The following is a 21,400-nucleotide window of genomic DNA, read 5'->3' as shown; positions in this document are numbered from 1 at the left end:
AGGATAGGACAAGCAATGGGCTTTAAACTGCAGCAAGGGAGGTTTAGGTTGGACATCAGGAAAAACTTCCTAACTGTCAGGGTGGTTGAGCACTGGAATAAATTGCCTAGGGAGGCTGTGGAATCTCCTTCATTGGAGATTTGTAAGAGCAGGTTCGACTAACACCTTTCAGAGATGGTCTACTTAGTCCTGCCATGAGTGCAGGGGACTAGACTAGAAGACCTCTCAAGGTTCCCTCCAGTCCTATGATTGTATGTGTATCAACCAGTCTGCACCAAACCAACATGAAAAAAATCAAATATTCTTACTTCTAATTTGTTTTTTACTACACTTCTGTAAAATAAAGATTCATTTTGCTACAACTTTAATTATATCACTTACCACTCAACATAATGTGGCTTTCATCACATATTGATTTATTTTTTATTTCAACTTTTTAGTAATTTCAGAGATTATTGGTAGGTAAATATGCAATATTTGCATATGTAAATATGCAGCAAGGAAGAAAACCTAAATACCTGTTTATCAGTAAGTTTGTAAATTATTTATTAGCCATTATTATTTTCAAAAGTATATAAATGACTCTGGAGCCTGAGTCTCATTTTCAAAAGCATCTGAATTTCATTAAAATCACTTCTGCACTTCTGAAACTTTCACCTACATATATAATTAACTTATAATATACTCAGCAAAGACACTAGAGATTCAAGAAAGATGACTCTGGTGGTTTGAACACATGTCAAGAATGGACCTGGAAAGAATACCACACATGGTGATACGCACCAGAGTGCAAGGAACTAGAAGTAGAGGAAAATCAAGAATGCATTGGTTAGACACGATGAAAAATGACAGAACAAAAATGATTAAAGATTGACAAAGCCGTGAAGCTGGTACAAGATGGACAGGAGTGGGAAGAATTTATTTAGTCCCATTGTTGCTGATGAGCTGATGGATGGGAATCACAGTACAAAATTTTTAACTCTTCTAAGCTTTATTGGTTGTTCCTCTAAATAACATGATAAAAAGCAGTTGACCCTCTTCTTGCCCTACAGATAAATGACCTCCATTTTTTTAAAGGTCTCTTTCGACAAATTCCCATTATATAGCCCATCGCCCTTATGCTGTGGAGCAGTTTGACAGAGACTCATCACACATATTATATGAAGTACAGCTATTTGGTAATTGAAATAGTTTGTGTCTCTGTAAAGATGACTTTAATACAATGAATGTTTTGTTATAGGAAGAAGAGGTATCATCTCAGTACAAAAGACAAGGAAATATAGAGGCCTCTTGGAGCATTATAACACTAATTCTCTGCAAGGGTTCAGTGAACTTCCCAAGATTGGTGGATTTTTCCACCAGTCTACCTAATCTTAGGTAAGTAAATTATCTCTCTCAACTTTATCTTCCCCTCCCCCCCAACCCCGACCTACAGATACTTGATGCAGCTTCCAGAATTATTTTTTTAAGTGTTCTCTTCTGTTTTTCCTTTTCTCTTAAAGATAACCTGAATATAATCCAAAACATTAGATTTTTGTGGTGAGTGCCCCAGGTAACCAGGGTAAGAGGGACAATTCAGCTCATTAATTGAATAACTATATATTTTTTCTTTCTTGGGTCCACCATATATAACACTGCTGTGGATGGTTCTTGTTATCTATGGCATTTCAGGATGTATTGTTTTATTGATGCCACACCAACCCTGGAACTCCACTGGAAAGTATAGCCAGCCTATAGCCATAAAGTAAAGCCCGTTTGGTTATAGTCTTGTGTAAGAGTTTAATCTTTTTTTAATATTCTTACTTTGTAATTGATTTATTTTAATAACTCTTTAATAAAATAAGAATATTAAGTGTTCAAAAAAATAAATAAAAAGAGGACTTAGGTTACCGTTGTAAATAGAGGCCACAGAATTTCACCATGTGTTTTCTGCATCAAGCCCACAAATTCTGGCTGAGCTGGAGCATATCTTTTAGAAAGAAATCCAAATTTCAGCACAGTGCATATTGGATATTGAATTTAAAATAGTCTTTAAAAGCTAAATTCTAAGCTAATTTTCTCAGTGGCACTCTTACTCTGGTTACTTTACTGCTACTTGTAGATCACTTTTTGGCATTATTTGATTCATGTTTGTTTTTTTGAAAATTGTGCTGAATTTCTCATTAGTCAAACTATGTTAATCTAAATAGAATAGAATGTGATAGGAGGTGCATTTTTTTTAAACTGTTTGAACACACAGTACACAAAGCAAATAGGAAAGCATATTTGCTGAAATGCCAAACATTTCTTAGAAATTCACTTCACAAACAGGTTACTCAGTCATACACATTTTTACAAAATGCAGAATGATGATAGAAGTAAATATAAAAATCAACTTCCCTTCAAGTTTTCCATTGTGTATGTATAGTAGAAACTAATAAAAGGTAAACATTTTGCCAACCATCACTGCATAATTATCATAGTTATTTTCTAAGTAGAGGGGAAACAACTGGTAATTTCAGATGCTACCATGTGTGATGCAATGCCAACTAGTTAATGGTGACAAGTGTAACTTACAGCGACCACAGTCTTGCGGGAATAGAACTCCCCCACAGATGTGAGGGAAGAGTCTGCATAACTACCTCTCTCTAGGCATCATTAGAGAGAGAAGCTCCCAGTCACAGGTTGGAGTGGTGATGTTTACATAAACGAGGCAACCCATTTCTATATCTTCCCTGGTGTTTATCTGGAGTTTATTGCAGCCCCTAGCCAGTAATAGCTTTCCTCAGTAGAGGAGAAAGTACCAGATGCGGAATTGCAACCAGTTGCTGACTGGATGGCAGGGAGCTTATTCACAAGAAATCTTTGTCCTAATTAAATATCTCTTACCTTCCAGTTCTGTGGCTGCTCTGCTTGTTTTGTTTTTGTTTGTTCTTTTTTAAAATATCTGGAGAAATGGTCTGAAGTAAATAAGATGAATTTCAAGAAGGACAAATGCAAAGTACTTCACTTAGGAAGGAACTGTCAGTTGCATGCACACAAAATGGGAAATGACTCCCTAGAAAGGAGTACTGCAGAAAGGGATCTGGGGGTCATAGTGAATCACAAGCTAAATATGAATGAACAGTATAACACTGTTGCAAAAAAAAGCAAACCTCATTCTGGGATGTATTAGCAGGAGTGTTGTAAGCAAGACACAAGAAATCATTCTTTCAGTCTACTCCATGCTGATTAGGCCTCAACTGGAGTATTGGAGCATGAGCTTTCATAGGTGAATACCCACTTTGTCGGATCCGACGAAGTGTGTATTCACCCATGAAAGCTCATGCTCCAATACATCTGTTAGTCTATAAGGTGCCACAGGACTCTTTGCTGCTTTCACAGATCCAGACTAACACGGCTACCCCTCTGATACTTAACTGGAGTACTGTGTCCAGTTCTGTGTGCCAGATTTCAGGAAGGATGTGGACAATTTGGACAAGGCCTAATCAGCGTGGAGTAGAGCAGAAGAATTATTGCTCATGTCTTGCTTACAACATTCCTGCTAATACGTCCCAAAATGATGTTCACTTTTTTTGCAACAGTGTTACACTGTTCACTCATATTTAGCTTGTGAGCCACTGTGACCCATGGATCCCTTTCCACGGTATTCTTTCCTAAGCAGTCCTTTCCGTTGTGTATGTGTCCAACTGACTGTTCCTTCCTAAGTGGAGTACTTTGCATTTGTCTTTATTGAATTTCATTCTGTTTACTTCAGACCATTTCTCCAGTTTGAATTTTAATCCTATCCTTCAAAGTATTAGCAACCCCTCCCAGCTTGGTATTGTCCACAAACTTTATAAGTGTGCGGATCCCACAAGATATGCCCTTCCAGTTTGACTGTGAACCACTGATAACTACTCTCTGGGAATAGTTTTCTACCCAGTTGTGCACCCACCTTATAGTAGCTCCATCGAGGTTGTATTTCCCTAGTTTGTTTATGAGAAGGTCATGCGAGACAGTATGAAAAGCCTTACTAAAGTCAAGATATACCACATCTACCACTTCCCCCTCCCCCCGTACCTCTCTTCCCAATCCAAAAGGCTTGTTACCCTGTCAGGGAAAGCTATTAGGTTGGTTTGACAGGAAATCCATGCTGACTGTTACTTATCACCTTATTATCATCTAGGTGTTTGCAAATTGAATGCTTAATTATATGCTTCCATGGAAGATAATTGCTAATGGCTCAGATATCTCCTCAGTCAGCTCTTCGAGTATTCTAGGATTTATTTCATCAGACTCTGGTGACTTGAAGACAGCTAACTTGTCTAAGTAATTTTTAACTTGTTTTTTTCCCTATTTTAGCCTCTAATCCTACCTCATTTTCACAGGCATTCATTAAGTTATACGTCCAATACAAAATAATGGAGTTATTAAATCTTTATAGAGAGTGATTTTCTTATTGTTACCAAAGAAAGTAACAGCTCCTGATCACCAGCGGAATCTTTAGACATAAGTTAGGTACTGCTCAGTGTGCCACATTTCATGGGGATGTCCTTCTGGGAGAGTTGCATTGCATGAACAAGCCATCCAACCAAAAAACTGGTCTAGAACCCAATCCTTGAGAACACAGATCAGACTAAAGATAAATCTTTGACGAAGAGAGGCAGAGGAAAAGAAAGAGAGGCTGTATGGAAGGAGACAGAAAAAAGGGAGAGACCTTTTGGGTAATGGAGAAGCAGAATAGTTGGGAGTGTCCATTTGATACCTGTGAACAACAACAATCCCCTTAGCCAGTGCACATAGGATGCTCTTTATCAACTACAGGTGGGCAATGTGTTTTATAAAATCACACATCATAGCTATCCAACAGCATTAGTAATGCTGATGAGCGCAACATGTGCATGTATGTATAATAAATATGAATGTCTGAAGTAATGATTAAGGTTACAGTTTTTATTGCAAAATAACCTTCTGTCTTGTACATTTCCATTTCCATGTATTCAAAAAGTCACTTTTTATAGCTTAAGGCATTATCTGCTTTAGAAATTATTAGTGGAGAAATCATGTATACATTCAAGCTGAGATTAGAAAATAATGTGCTGCAGAATTCTTGGTGACTTTGAGACTTTTTATACTTAAGATTATTGTCAATTGTCCATGTGAAGTAGGTACTGAAATCCTAGGTGGAAGTAAACTGTATCCATCTAAATATGCTGTTCTCAGTAAATTTTTTCTGTGATATGCACATTGATTAGACTTATATGGTTAAGAGAGAATATGTACATTTTTTGTAAGTAAACATTACTTTTACTTCAACTGTATATTAGGAATATATTTAAATATGAAATTAAGAAATGTTTTACTCTAGTGTATTGTATTCATAGTATAAAGATTTATGGCTTCAATATTTTGCATAATAAATGTTTAAACAGTGTGTTATATCATGTTTTTAGAGCTTTATTTATTTTGCTTGGGTAAACAAATGCTGTATTGTTAAACCTCTGGTGCACAGGGTGTTTATGCATGATGCAATAGTCTATTTAGATACACCAATTTCTTTAAGAAATTTCAGTTATTTCAGAGAGTGTCTTACAATAAAATGCCATTGTAAGGTTAAAGTTTCATTCGTTGAATGAAAAAGATATTGCATGTAGCATATACACAAAGGAATGAATTTGCCTTGTTGCAGATTTCAGATATTTTCTCTAGGAAAAAAAATCTTTATGTAGTAAAGCAGGGGTCGGCAACCTTTCAGAAGTGGTGTGCCATGTCTTCATTTATTCACTCTGATTTAAGGTTTCGCATGCCAGTAATACATTTTAATGTTTTTTAGAAGGTCCCTCTCTACAAGTCTATATATAATATAAAAAACTAGTTTTGTATTGTAAAGTAAACAAGGTTTTCAAAATGTTTAAGAAGTTTCATTTAAAATTAAATTAAAATGTTGATCTGACGCCACCGGCCCGCTCAGCCTACTGCTGGTCTGGGGTTCTGTTCACCTAGGCCGGCAGTGGGCTGAGTGGGGCCTGCGGCTGGGACCCCAACTGGGAAGAGTGGCAGCCAGAACCCGGGGCCAGCAGCAGGGACCCCAGACCGGCTGTGGGCTGAACGGCTCAGCCCACTGCCGCTCAGGGGTTCTATCCTCTGGCTCCTGCCAGCCAGGATCCCAGCTGCCTCACCCGCTCAGCCTGCTGCCAGTCTGGGGTCCCGGCCCTGCCCACATACAGTGGGTACCTACCTTCTCCCTGGTTCTGGCCCATTCTCTTCCTCTCTGCACTGAGCTGAGGGTGAGAATGCAGTGAGCACAGAGCTGGGGGTGAAGGGTCTGGCCAGGAGCTAGAATGAAGGAGTGGGCTCAGGGTTGGGGCAGGAGGTTTGGGTGTGGAGGCACTTACCTGGGCAGCTCCCATTTGATGTGAGGGATGCAGGTGGGAATGTGACTCCCGTTTGGTGCTCGGAGGGGGGTGGGGATGGGGATGTGCAGGATGCATGGGATGGGGGGGGCTGGGGATGTGGAGGGTGCAAGAGTCAGGGCAGAGGGCTGGGGGCATGTGAGGGGGTGCAGTGTCAGGGTAGGGGGGCTGGGTATGTGTAGGGGTGCCAGAATCAGGGCTGGGGTCGGGGGGGGGGGGGGTGAAGGAGTCAACAGAGGGCCGGGTGGTACAGGGCTCAGGGCAGGGGTCTGGGGGTGTGTGTGGAGGTGCAGGCCTCAGGGCAGAGGACTGGGTGTGTGGAGGGGGCGTGGGTCAGGGCTCAGGGCAGAGGGCTGGGTGACTGCCCCCCCCAAAATCCCCAACCCCCTACCACTCCTTGTCCCGACTACTTCCTCCTGGGACCCCATCTCCTATCTAAACCTCCTTGCCCCTTGTCCCCTGACAGCCCCCCTAGAATCCTACCCCCTACCTGTCCCGATTGCCCCAACCCTTATCCACACCCCTGCACCTAGACAGACTCCCTGGACTCCCATGCCCATCTAACCACTCGACGCCCCCTGACAGGACCCCCAGAACTCTGGACCCATACAACCCACCCCCCCGCTCCCTGCCTTCCCCAACCCCTCTCCACACCCCTGCCTCCTGACAGCCCCTGCAGAACTCCTGACTCATCCAACCCCCCTAGTTCCTTGTCCCCTGACCACCCCCTCCAGAGACCCCTCCCACCCTAACTGCTCCCCCAGGACCCTCCTTGCTCCCTGTCCCCTGACTGCCCTGACCCCTATCAACCCCCCAGACAGACCCCGGGACTCCCATGTCCCATCCAACCCCCCCGCTCCCTGACTGCTCCTTCCAGAGACCCCCACCCCTAGCCAACGCCCCGGGATCCCACCCCCCCATCCAACCCACCCTGCTCCCTGTCCCTTGACTGCCCCCCCCCCCCCGGTCCCCTTACCATGAAGCTCCTCGCTCATCTGGAGCCCTGCCGCCGCGGCGCATGCAGCCCAGTCTCGCCCCGCCCCCCTCCTCAGAGCGATGTGCGCGCAACAGCAGGGCTCCGGATGAGCAGGGAGCATCTTTACCTCTCCATGGAGCCAAACGCTGCCCCGCGGGAGCGCACAGCCCCAGCCCCCAGAGCGCTGCACACACAGCGGCAGGGCTCTGGGGGAAGGCGGGGGAGGGGCTGGCAGCTTGCTGCGTTTGGCCAGCACTGTGGCCCGGGACCTCAGACCCCGTGGCTTGCCGCGTCGGCAGGATTTTTAATGGCACGTGGGGTCCCAGCAGGCAGCTGCGTGCCATTGAAAATTGGCTCGTGTGCCATCGGTTGCCGACCCCTGTAGTAAAGTGTGGTGTCTGTATTTAAGATTTGAAAATTCTGTACTGAAAATTCTAAGGTATTCATTTTCTTGAATATCCATAAACTAGCAGTTAAAGTCCACAGCTAAGAGCGCAATCCTGTAAAACCATATTCACACAAGCTTTCATTGGAACCGTTGGCATGAGTTAGGAACTGAAAATGCTTAATGAGGAGACAGCTACCTATGTATGAAATCTAAAGAGTCCATATGACAAAAGATGCTACCATATTTGATTGGTATCATCTGCCATCTCAATGGAGGCCATAGGCTTAAAGGCTGTGAAGCCTGTTTTTAGCCTTACGGGTGATCTTTTCCATAGGTCAGGTTTCAGGCATATTGGAGGACCATTATCTTGTCCATACCTGCTTTGTACATAGATAGAAGCATCCAGTGTCAACAGATTTAAGCCTATCACCTTTCATGAATATATATATTGCTATAATAAGACAGTGTCCCATATTTTAAGAAAACCTAAACGCTGAAGGCCTACAGTATAAATTTATAACATACTGTTTAGATGAACACATTAAGCTTATATTTAAATCCTCTGTTTGTGAAAGACTGTAACAGCTCCATAAGAGATTCAGTTGACCTAGTAAATAATGTGGTTCTTTTTTAAAATATTGATAACTCTTTTCCGATTAAACCCTGGCTCAGTTTTACGCTTACATTGAGGAAGTACCATTTTCAACTAATACAATCTCATGATTATCAATTACCAGCACTAATGAAGTTAATAAAAACTAAAGATAAAATATTCTCCAAGAAAATAGAAGGGTTTTGTTCACATGCTTAATTAAGACATTCAGTAATAATATTTAATATAATGGATTAAGTTTGTAATTTAATATACTCAAGATTTGGTACCACACTATACCTTGTGAGAATCTTCATATTACAGTGAAGGTCCAGTAAACCTGGTAGATTTTTTTTGGTTTATGGGAGTGGGATTTGGTATGTGCGGGTGGTGGGTGTTGTTTGTTGATTTTAAAACCCAATTGTACCAGCTCCCTCCTAAAATCCTAATAATATAGTCTATAAACTAGAACTGATTCAACAGATATTCTGTAAAATCCCCAAAATATGCACATTAAAGCAGCTCCAGACATACTAGCTCACTCCCCATCCACACTGGCAAGCCACATAGAGCGCTCTGACTCCGCGGCTATAGCACTGCTGGTACTCCACCTCAGCGAGTGGAATAACGTTTGCTGTGCCCTGCTGGAGCGCCACAATGCCAGTGTGGACTAGATGTTGCATTACTGCGCTCTGATCTGCCTCCGGAAACGTCCCTTAATCCCCTTAAGTCATGTGGCCACTCTTCTCAGTGTTTTGAACTTGCTGTAGGAATGTGGATATGCCATTTGAAAGCTCCGTTTCTGACAGTCAGCTGCTTATCTGCTCCAAGACAGATTAGTGTGGAATGCTGTGTGAGAGAGAGAGAGGCAGGTGGGGAGGGTGGGTCTGCTGCTGTCTGAACTTACAAGACACTATGTTGACATGCTCTCAGCCCCCAAAAAACCCATTCTCTCTCCCCCACATACACACAACACACTCCCTGTCACACCCCACCCCACCCCACCCCCCATTTGAAAAGCACATTGCAGTCACTTGTGTGCTTGGATAGCTGCCCATAATGCACTGCTCCCAATACTGCTGCAAGTGCCACAAATGTGGCCATGCCAGTGCACAAGCAGCTGTCAGTGTGGACAGACTGCAGCACTTTCCTTACTGCGCTCTCCGAGGGCAGGTTTAACTCACAGCACTCTACATCTGCAAGTGTAGCTATGCCCTACATTAGCTCTCCTTTCAATCTGCCTTCAACCTGATTGGATCCAATGCCTTTCTCCTTTAAAAGAAACCAGATAATTGAATTAAAGGGCTGTGCAATGACTCCTAGTGGCTCTCAGTGGCAGAGAAACTGAAACTGCCCCATTAAAATCTGCTCCAGAGAAGCTTATGGACTGCAGCACACTATGTTGCAGCTGAGGTAAATGCCTCAATGACAATGCAGTGCTGTCTTCTTTTAAGAGACAGCAGCACTGAGTACCATCCAGGCACTGTTTCTGCAATGGAATGTTCCAGCATTCATGTACCTGCACAATATCCCAGTGAATGGTTCACAACCTATACTGGCAGATCGCTTTGCAAAATTGAGGCCATTCAGGTTTGTAATACACAGAGAGAGAGAAATACTACTGCATGATGCATATTTTTTACATCTTTTATCTTGTGATATTAACTACAGTATTGTCTTTAAATTATTAGGATTATTCGCTGTGATAGTTAAAACCTAGAGTGTTTAGTTCATATCAACGATGGGTAATATAACTGAATTGTTTGAGAAAGTGTTTCTTTAAATGTACACTTTTTTATACGATTACTATCATTACACAAACCTTAATTACCCATTTTTAACAAACCCAGTGTTTCTGATTCTTGGATGTACACTGTAATAGCCTCCATGGTTTAGCAAAAGATATCTTTATTTCTTTCTCCATCCCTTCCTCCTTTTTTTCTTTTAATAAATAAAATTACGGTACAGAGTGTAAAGTAGTTTGAGAATTTTTACAGAACGGCCAAGAAAAGTGAAAAAGTGAAATCAAAAGCTTTGATTTGTGGTATAATGTAAAACATATTACTGACTCAACAGATGTAACTTGGGATGCAAAGAGTTCCACAGATGAAGGGTATAATAAGAAAAGGACCTAGCCCCAGTGACCTTGGTCCATAGCCAAACTACAGACAGGAGAGTCTCTGAAGCAAAGTTGAATGTGCACCCAGAAATTTAAGAAACCAAAAGGTCCCTAAGGTAACTAGAAGGAAGGCCATGAAGAGCATTATAAGTAAGTATTTTTTTAAAAAATCAGTACAGTTTTATACAGAGACATACTTTATTTTATTTTGATATTAGTATGCTATGATTGTTGCTAAATATATTCCCGGCAATAAAATTCTACAAAAGATTGAGTTGATATTAGAAAATTAATCAAGAGAGCAGCACAGAGAAGAGAATTTCAGTATTTAACCAAGATGAATTGAAAGTGTAAACAATTTTGCAATTCATACTCTTTGTTTAAGACCAGCAGGGCACGCCTTACATGTTTTTGCTGCTAATTAAGTGAGCGGAAAAATACATTCTTGACCTGTATTTAATTGATTTCATTCAGATAGTATATGAAGTTGAATATTTTCATGTGATAGAACTTAACATCTTTTGTGACAATGTGATTCATATAGGCATTAGTCATAAATAGTTATAATATACTTTGACATAATTAAACAGTGGAATGCTACTTATTTACGTGAGAAAAGATTCAGCATTATCTCTGACCTGGAAAAAATTTTAATGCCAGAATAGCTGTCTCGAACTAAGAAATGAAGCCAAAACTCTACAGTAATTTTTTTTAAAAAGCTCTTTTTGTACATTTGTATAATCAAAATATAAGGTTATACCATATTGACAGTTAGCAGATGGAAAAAACAACACGCTAGAAAGCTCAAAGAACGCACTGGGAATCTATGCTATAAATACCAGGCTAATTCCAGAGCTTCAGTATTTTTCCAAAGCTTTCTTAGAGCATTCCTTAATCTTTTACGGGAGGGAGTTATTGGTAGTCCCTTTTAAAAAAAAAATTGTCTTAGTCCTCCATAGGCCTATTTAGGGTACTGCCTTGAGATATTGTCCCTAAAACACATCTACTGTGTGAAATCATTTTTCTGTACCTCTTTGTTCTAGATTTCTCTTTGCTCACCCACTGTTTCTTCCTTTGGTAGTTTGTCAGACAATCCATAAGATGGAGGGGAGGAACAAATATAGAATGTTGTGACTATAGCACATCACTGTATATAATCAACCATGTCCGCTTGTGTGAAAAGCTCCACCAGAGAACTCAGACTTCTGTGTTCCTCAACTCATTTTGAATCTGAGATTCAGTGGTCAAGCTCTGCATTTATAGCAGGGGCGGGCAAACTTTTTGGCCTGAGGGCTACATCGGTTTCCGAAATTGTATGGAGGGCTGGTTAGGGGAGGCTGTGCTGCCCCAAACTGCCAGGCATGGCCTGTCCCCCTCCCCCTATCTGACACCCCCCCCGATTCTCCCACCCTGCCGGCCCCTCTGGGATGTGTGCCTCATCTACACCTCCCCCCCGGTTCCCTGCCCACTTACCATGCTGCCTGGAGCACCAGTGGCTGGCGATGCAGCTGCACCAGGACAGGCACCGCGCAGCACAGAGCACTGTGTCAGGCCGAGGCTCTGCCGCTCCGCTGCCCCAGTGGGAACAGCAGGGGAGGGGCCAGGGACTAGACTCCTGGGCCAGGAGCTCACAGGCAGGACAGGACAGTCCCATGGGCCGGATGTGGCCTGTGCTGTAGTTTGCCCACCTCTGCTTTATAGGTTAAGATAGCAGCCAGCCTTTTTGCTGAGTTTCATGAAGACTTGGGTGGCCCATAAAGTCATGGATGTTTTCTGTCACAGTAACTGTTGGTGGCAAGACTCACCAAAGCTGCATGGTTTTCAGATTTCCAAACTCTGATGCCACTGCAGTGTAGTATGTTAAAAGTAAATGACTGCTTATCTTGTTCCAGTAGAAAGGCCATGCTAAGTAGTGTATTACTCTACTGTTGTAGCAGACTTTAGCCACTTCACAGAATCACTGTAATAGTTAATAGACCCTAAGACAGGATGTCACTGAGAGAAGCCCTGAATTCAGAGCTAATTTTATTTTTATATGTGTATCCAAGAAAGAAGAGATTTTATGGGCCTGATATTTAACTGCAAAAAGCATGAAATTGTAAGGATGAAGTGTCTCTTAGGACTCTCTATTGAAGTTAGCAAAATGCAATAGCCATTGGAGAGTGATCAGACAGAATCTATACTAATTAAAATATAAGAACTCTCCACTTATGAAATGTCTTTTTGATTCCTGCACTTCTGTTTTATTTGAGTAATTCTTTTAGGAAACTGTACTATTTCCAGGAATCTTAAACTGTGTGTGTCCATGTTTGTATTCCTCAAATACCCAACACTGGAGGAAACTGAACAGAGCACATACAAAAATCTAGATCACAGGTCTTCCAATCCTCGTGGATTCTAATTTTGCATAAGCACACAAATTGTTGGTGTTGTTTTATCCTCACTTTGTGTTTTCCTGAAAGTTATTGCTATTGTTGATCTGTGTGAAAAAAGTTTTCAATGTGTGGTACAGGTATTTAAAGTCTATCTTCTTTGATGAGAGTTTTTAATATATAAAAGTGAACGGATTTTTTTTCCCCATAAGTAAATGAACATTGTGTAAGACACTACATCCAAAACAGGGTGAAATTCTGGCTTTGTTGAAGTCAATGGAAGCTTTGCCATTGGCTTCAATGGAGCCAAGATGCCTTGGTAGCTAAAGCATACATTTTAAGAACAGCACTGTAAGTTGTTTTATCGTAAAAAAGTCTGAATTCAGGGATCTTTATTTTTCCTGCAAGAGTTGATGACCTCACAAACACCTAAAATGAAGCAGGGAGTTGCATTTATTTACCTTTATTTGTGTCACACAGTACAATTCTGTTACTCCATTAATGTCTTTATGGTGCATTAAACATGTTAAAACACTTTTAAATTTTAAGTAATAAAAAATATTCCTTATTAGTATTTATTAATAGGACTCATTTACCATTAGGTACAAGGGCACAGAAGATGTTACATAGTCTCAGATATCGAAGAAACCATAACACAAGGAGAAACAAAATATCATCTCTTATGTACACTTCCTTGGCACTCTCTGGTCTTGCTGAGAGTTTGGACCATAGCTTTTCTCAGCTTTGCTCATAGGAAAGACTCAGACCAGCTCATTTGAGTTTTAACTTTGTTTCTAGCAAGAAGTACAGTTCTTAGATTGTGACAAAGCAATCAAATTTCCAGGTTTTCCATTCTTTTGGGGAGAATTTAGCAGCTTTCTCACTATTGCCTCCAGAGAGAGAGAGAGAGCATGCTTCTTCCCTCCCTTTTTACATCCATATGCTCCTTACCTTCCTTTTTGTCTTCACTCTCTTGATGACCCCAGGTAGATGGCTTCTTTCCAGTTGGTAGACTGAGCAATTTCTAGGGTGGATCAGGCCCTTGGCTTCCTTTATTCCTTATGAAAAGAACCCTTTCTTGTCTGACCTAGTATAGAGTATATACATCCTATTTCACACATGCTGAAAACAGGATGTCTGGGTACTCCTCTCCATTTTTTCTTGACACAGTACTTCCCCAGGGCCAATTAGGGACTAGAATGAAAATGCTTTATTAAAATTGTATGACGCTGGTTGGCAACACAGTTTGTGTTTGAGACTTCAGATGGCTATTTCATGAGGACTCTTTAGTAAAACAGTTAAATAGACTTTTGTGGTTATGTTGTCCATAACCTAAAAAATGAAGAAAACATGATTGTTCTTGGCTCTCTCTCCCAATTTTATTCTGAAATCATGCCTCTGAGACCTCAGTCTGAGTACAGTTTTTTTTCACTGGATGTAAAAATATTTCAGCCTTCTCCCCTTGAGCTTCCTTAGTAGAAAACTCTTGTATATTGCTGCAGTAGCAACACATCTATTCTGTTCCTTATACTTTGGTAAATGTCTGTAATACCACATTTGCAAAGTTACTTTTTATCCTTCTGATACACAGACAAGTAGATACCTCATGTTAAATGTTATGTGAGTTCTCAAAAATTCATATCTTTTTTTAATTAAATTCATCCCTGTAGAACGAGCCAGCACAAGGCCATTGCACCAATTACTTCTCCCTTATTCCCTCACAATAAGGCTTATTTTTTAGTAATCTGTCCTCTGTTGTCCAGTCCCAGCACCTGGAAGTCAGAGGTTTAGGGACACACAGAGCATGGGGTTGCATTCCTGACCATCCTGGCTAATAGCCATTGATGGACTCATCCTCCATGAACTTATCTTATTCTTTTTTGAACACAGTTATACTGTTGGCTTTCAAAACGTCCCCAGTAACAAGTTCCACAGGTTGACTTTGTGTTGTGTGAAGAAGCACTTACTTCTGTGTGTTTTAAACCTGTTGCTTACTAATGTCATTGGGTGACCCCTCATTCTTGTGTTATGTGAAGGGGTAAATAACACTTCCTTATTCACTTTTTCTGTACTATTCATGATTTTGATACACCTCTATCATATCCCCCCTTAGCCATCGCTCTTCCAAGATGAATAGTCCCAATCTTTTTAATCTCTCCTCTCATGGGAGCTGTTCCCTACTTCTAGTCATTGTTACTGTTAATTTATCAATTTGTTCCAAAACCACCTCTACTGACACCGCAATCTGGGACAACACCTCAGATTTGTCACCTAAAGGAATGGCTCTGGTATTAGAATCTCCTTCACATCCTCTCCAGTGAAGACCGATGCAAAGAATTCATTTAGCTTTTCCACAATAGCCTTTTCTTCCTTGAGTGCGCCTTTAACACCTCAGTCACCTAGAGGCCCCACTGGTTGTTTGGCAGGCTTCCTGCTTACAAAAACTAACAGGATTTTTTTTTTTTTTTTTTTTGGTCTTTTGCTATTGGCTGTTAAATTTCTTTTTTAAGGCCAGTTTTCAAAAATTCTTGATTGGCCAGTAATCTGACTGGTGATTGGATAAAAGAACACACAAATGTAGAGTAATCTTTGTTTAAAATTCCTTTTATTTAATAGAGAGAGGCTGTGGAAGTGATATAATTAATCCCATGAATTTATCCCCAAGAGTCAATAACAACATTCTGATCTAGAGGCCTTCCTATTTATTTTATAAAAAAAAACCAATGATTTGATTAAATATTTATAAATATGACAGAGACTTCTGCAGATTATAAATATTTATTTGGCAAATGGGGACTTGATGGGGTAAATACCCAAAATAATTACTATTTGGGGCCAAATTTTGGCCTGACTTGAATGCAGCACACTAGAAGAAGGGAATGCAAAGTGTGTCTTTACAGTGCAGCCATGTATTCCCTCATGGGTAGCCCCTTGAGTGGGTAAGCAGAGACTAAAGAACTGCTGCATCCCTCTCTCCTGCAAATTACTAGAAAGAGGGGGCCCAAGGAGTGTAGTCATTGGGTGGAGCCTTGAGTCTATCACCTCCACTGTCAATACACCAGGCAGCAGAGAGTAGGAATAAACCTGGCATAATTTTAATCCCTTGCTGGAATAGGAGGCAGATTGTGATTCAGGGAGCACAAAACTACGCTGCCACTTACTCTGAAGTAAAGGCAAACCCATAGTTAAGCACTTTATTAATATTATTGCTAAAATAAAAATAATCTTGATGAGAACAGACTTTAAACATCAGATTTATTTTGCCATGCTTGTGGTGTTTTAAACAAAATAATGTGCCTTTAACAAGCAGGCAGTTGCTTCAAAGTCATTTGCTAGTAGAAATAAGACTAAGAAATTTGTCTACCCAAGTGAGTTTATACAAATTTAGGGCAAACTGAGAATTATTAAATGTTAAACTTTTATTATAATATACATTTGTGTATCTTCTGTATCAACTAGTCCTTTGTTTTTCAGCTTAGAATGAACAGAATGAACATACCCACCTTATGTCTAATCCTTAGCAAGGAAAAAGGTCAGTTTTTGCTTCCTGCTACAATTAAATACTGTACTTTACTTTGTTAATTGAAAAGCAATAAGTACTTTTTAGTTGGACCACTTCTGATCATGTAACTTGTATAATAAACCAAAATAATGCATTTTTGGATGGGGAGAGAGAGAATTTTCTAACTGAGAAGTGTATTCCCTAAACAACTCACTCAGGTTGAATAATGTAGATGGAAGAGCTGGTTGAGAATTTTCTGCCTGAATGATTTTCCAATAGAAAATGCCCTTATCAGAAAATCAATTTTTTTCACAGGGAATTTTCAATTTTGCTTAAAAGTTTCAGTTTTCCATGAGGAAAATCAAAATCATGGCTTCCAAGCAGCCTGCCAGAGGCTGTGTCCTAACTCTCTGGCTCTCAGCCAACCCCACCCCTCTGCACCCAGTCTGGCTGCAAGAGAGGCAGGCAGCTGGGCATTCAGCCTTTGTCTTAGAAGGAAGTGAGGAGACTGAGCATCCCTCTATCTGCATCTTATCAATTTCACTTTGTCTGCTGTGCGAACGTGAAATGGACAAGTCTTCCACATGGAAAATGGAAGAATTCTGTGTTGGTTCTTCCAAAACTTGCATTTTTCTAGAAATTCCTTCCTGGAGAAAAAAGGTTGCATTTTTGGCTTTTTGTCCCAATTTGAAATGATTCCCCCACATACACACCAAATTTATTTCCTGAAAGGGGTTTCTATTTTCTGACCGGCTCTAGCAGATGGAGAAGATAAAGGTATAAGAAAAGGTCATATATACAAGGATGGTTTATTTATTGAATTATTACCCCTATAGTTAATGGGCTTCATGGCCAAAAGAGATGTACGTGTGGTAATTGTTCATGGAGTGAACAAAATCACCTGCTTCTTTGTTGTTATAGAAATGCTTGAGCTTCTGGACCCCTTTTCAGGAAACCATCTGTCAAGTGTAGAGATAACTGGCTAAGAATGGGAAAACGTAATACAAAATACATTATAAATGTTTCAGTAGGGCCAAATCCTGCAAATCCTTACATACACAAGTAGTTCTTGCTTATGTTTATTAATGGGATACCCATTAACTGAAGTGGGGGACTATTCATGCGTGAGAGAGCTTGCAGAAGATAAAATGGTTTTTCTTTTGTTTGCTTGTTTATTGACAGTTACTCTATATCTCTATTTTCCTACACAATTTAAGGGCAAAGCTTTGCTCCCAAGAAAGTCAATAGAATTTTTTGCCACTGACTTCAGTGGGACCAGAATTCAGTCCAAAAAGTATAAGAGTCGCCTTTTAGTCCCACGTGAGTGACAAGTATTGCCACTTATTTTAAAACAGAAGCTGTCATACTTAACTGAGTAAGTGCAAGAGCATTTCATACTGATGCAAGTGTACCTACTGCACATCTGAAATACTGTCCCTTAAAGTGATGATAATCAGATAATACTGTAATTGTACCACACAAAAAAAAAGCCACAACAACATACCTCTTAGAAGAAATTATATGGCATACTTCTTAATATAGAACAGGGGTTCTCAAACTGGGGGTCAGGACCCCTCAGGGGGTTGCAAGGTTATTACATGGGGGGTCGCGAGCTGTCAACCTCCACTCCAAACCCCGCTTTGCCTCCAGCACTTATAATGGGGTTAAATGTATAAAAAAGTGTTTTAACTTATAAGGGGGGTCGGACTCAGAGACTTGCTATGTGAAAGAGGTCACCAGTAAAAAAGTTTGAGCGCCACTGATACAGAAGCTGGAGCAGGAGGAAGGGAAAGAGGGTGGCATGAATGGCTCTAAGCCCTTCTTGCACTGTCCTAATCCCAGGACCATCTATTCAACAGTCAAATACCAAGCATAAATTAGAACAATGTAAGTAAAGGCTGCTCAAATTTGCACTGACTGTCACTGCCCCAAAGGGCTGTTCCAGCAATCACTGGTCAGCCAGGCATGTTCCATTTTGTACAGGCACAGCCCTTACAATGGCAGCTCAGGAAGGTGGGAGGCAACATTGGAGCCCCTACAGTAGCTCTATGCACCCAAGGATTTCCCTACACTGGGAGGAATCCTCCATATGTATGGCTGAGCAGATTGTAAACACATGTGGTGTGAAGTTACCTCAGCAATTCTCTATAATTTATCATCCACATCTGGTCTTTTGTTTATATCTAAATTTCCTATTAATGTAATTTTAGTAATAATAAACTGATGTTACATGTCAGCTCTTTACTACACAGTACAAAAGTAAGCTGAAATTGGTATGTGATATTCGGCTTGCCTCTAATATTTCAACGTTGACTTAGAATAGGCAGTTGTTTGTTTTTAATTTACCTTTAAGGGACCAATCCTGTGCACATTTAATTCTATGAACACCCTTTTATTGCATATGCAACTCTGTTGGAAACAGTAAGAATATTTATGTAAGTAAGCGTGTGCAGGATCATGTCCAGATGTTGCAAACATCTCTTCAGGGCTCAGAGTCACTCAAATTCAAAATGTAAGAACCGATCTTAATGTCTTTATCTACGTAGATTAGAATCCTAAAGAGGCATTCATTTTATTTTACTGCATAATAATTGCAGGTTGGCACCAAAACACCATTAAACGTTATCCTAAATTCTTTCAAAAAGAATGCCAAACCTTCTGTACTGGTAGCAGCTAGTTTTAGTTTTCGAAACATGCTATAAGTAGCTCATCCACTATGTTACAAATAAAATTGTTTGAAATTTTGAATCTGCCATAGGTTTTTCTTCTTAAAAGAAAAATAAGTCAAAGAAACTTTTCCCTGAGGGGAGAAAAAGCTTTAGGGTAACATTTTTATCTATCAAAATAAAGAGCATTGATTTAGTATCATTTATCTTCACAACTAAATGGAAACGAGATTTTGGATATAGACTTTCTTCCATTTGCACACATAAGTCCCATTAATGCCAACCAAAGCAATACATGCATAGAAGGGAAAAATATAGTCCTTTGGAAGTAACAACTTTGTTGTCTTTGTGTGTGTGTCTGTGTCTGTGTGTGTGCGTGTTTGTAGAAGTATTTATTTAAACTTATATAAAATGCTCATATTACACAAAAGTGTAATTAGGTCTATGGCCATTTTAAAATAACCAATAGACTCTTGTGGTTGGGTGGTTTGAACACATACTCAAATACTGATTTACTTCCTTCTTTCTGATTCTTGTTGCTTGTTCATAGTGAGCACCACATTATCTAAATACTTGAATTTAATTCACAAAATTTCTCATCTACAAATTCATATTGGACAACAAGAATAATTTAAAGCATCCATGACCAATATGGCTGTTCCAAATATATTAGGATTTCAACTTTTGCTGTTGTGCTCAAACATATATTACTGAGTTGCTTCAATATTCAAACCAAAAAAATGAAATCAAGTTATCAAGGGGTTTTTATCTTTTAGCTTCTTACAATAAAAGGAGGTTTGGTCCTCCATTGCAGTTTATTGAGAATCACTTTTGGGCGGGCGGAAGGTCCACTAGAATTAATTGTTAGATTTTGTAAAACAGTGAAAAATGTTATATTATTGCAATAGAAACATTCATAAATCATTCTGTACAGGTCTGTAGCATACTACATTGAAGACAGCCAGCGTGAGCTAACTAAACACTGTTTTATTAGACCAAGTAATGATACAGAGCTTGTATTAAGGTGCCTGAATATTTAATTTTATGTTAACATAGTTTGTTATTTTAAGAGTATTCTTCTCAAGAAAGACTAGGGAAATTGTTGATTATTTGCTGAATGTTTCAGTAAACAATTTTAAGAACAGCACTTGGGGGGAAAAAAACATTTCATGTCTCTAAAAATAGCTTAGTCACATGACTTAGTACTTTAGCACAAAAGCATAATTTACAGGTTTAATTTGCAATCCCACTATATTTTTGACATTCTCTTGCACAGAAGCTCAGTCTGAATGACTCACATGACTTAATATTTCTCTGCATTGAGTGCTCTGTACCTAGTACAAAGCAAGATGATTTAATGTAATTTATACAATTTGGGTCTCTGCATTCTTTCTGCACAAGTGTGATTTTGTTTTTTTTTAACTCTCGAATGCTTCGTTTTTGAATTCACACATTGCACAATTAATGAACTTTTGGGATCATCTTAAGCAAGGGATGAGTGTCGTACCAACAGATCATATCCACTGACTATATTTCCAGCGGGCTGATTTTTAAAAAATCACGTAAGTAAAAACTAATGGAGACTTTGAGTTCCATTTTTACATCGGTTTTTTAATTATTATTCTGTATTTTGTCACAACTTAATGGCCTGTGTACAAAATGATCTAGTGAGAAGCTGTCAGATAAAAGCAAAATTTACAAATAGTTAATTTGATATTTATTGTGTCAATATTTTCTGCACTTATTAAGTGCATCTAGACTGTACAAAAAGGTACTCATTTAATCGTTTGGCCATATATTCTACAGTCTAAAAATACTGATGAAAACTGAGTTCCCCTTAAGTGATTTGGCCTTTGGGAACCACGGGTCTGGAGTTTGGGGAATAAATTTGATCTTTCTATGTTATGTCCTTGGATCAACCTTTGAACTCCTAGTTCCTGTATTTGCAACATTGTTCTGGTGCTTTAAAAATATTTGCAGCTGAATTAGATGTGAGGTCATAATCAGAATGTGACCTTCAGAGATTTTCTTAACTTCATTTTCATTTCCTTCTCTCTTGATCTGACAGAATTAAAAAACTACATTGATAATTTTCTGGTGAACAGATTTATTAACTTAGGTCAGCAAGAGAAGCATTTAAGCCTGTGACATGTTGAATACATTTTTTAAATATTAAAGGCTCTTCCTTGTTGTGCCTATTGCACTTTGGAAGTTCAAATTCCCTCTCCTTCAACTGTAGAATGTTGTGTTTGGCTTTTTGAAGCCTCCTTGTTTCTTGGTTTGGAATTGGTCTTTCTTACTAGTATGTAATACCATCAGTGGTAGGGTCTTCCAGAACTAACTGAATATCAATGAGCTGTAGGAAAGTTTTGCTGAAGCCATGACCTGAAATGAGCTCTTATGAACTGATA

General features: G+C 39.8%; 1 protein-coding gene across 7 annotated transcripts in view; it reads left to right on the top strand.

Annotated features, from left to right (window-relative positions):
* MBD5 (methyl-CpG binding domain protein 5) overlaps window positions 1–21,400 on the top strand; it is a 218,132-nt gene that overhangs the window by 93,715 nt on the left and 103,017 nt on the right. For 6 of the 7 annotated variants that reach the window (XM_030579839.1, XM_030579838.1, XM_030579841.1 and 3 more), the window contains 3 exons: window positions 1,241–1,377; window positions 10,407–10,599; window positions 16,296–16,353. The gene's annotated coding sequence lies outside the window, so the exon portion shown is untranslated. The remainder of the gene's footprint in view (window positions 1–1,240; window positions 1,378–10,406; window positions 10,600–16,295; window positions 16,354–21,400) is intronic. The other variant, XM_030579840.1, reaches the window with a different exon arrangement.

The sequence above is a fragment of the Gopherus evgoodei genome, chromosome 11 (assembly GCF_007399415.2).
Source record: "Gopherus evgoodei ecotype Sinaloan lineage chromosome 11, rGopEvg1_v1.p, whole genome shotgun sequence".
NCBI lineage: Eukaryota > Metazoa > Chordata > Testudines > Testudinidae > Gopherus > Gopherus evgoodei.
Note: the sequence above shows the minus strand (reverse complement) of the source record. Positions and strands in the feature narration are given on the sequence as shown.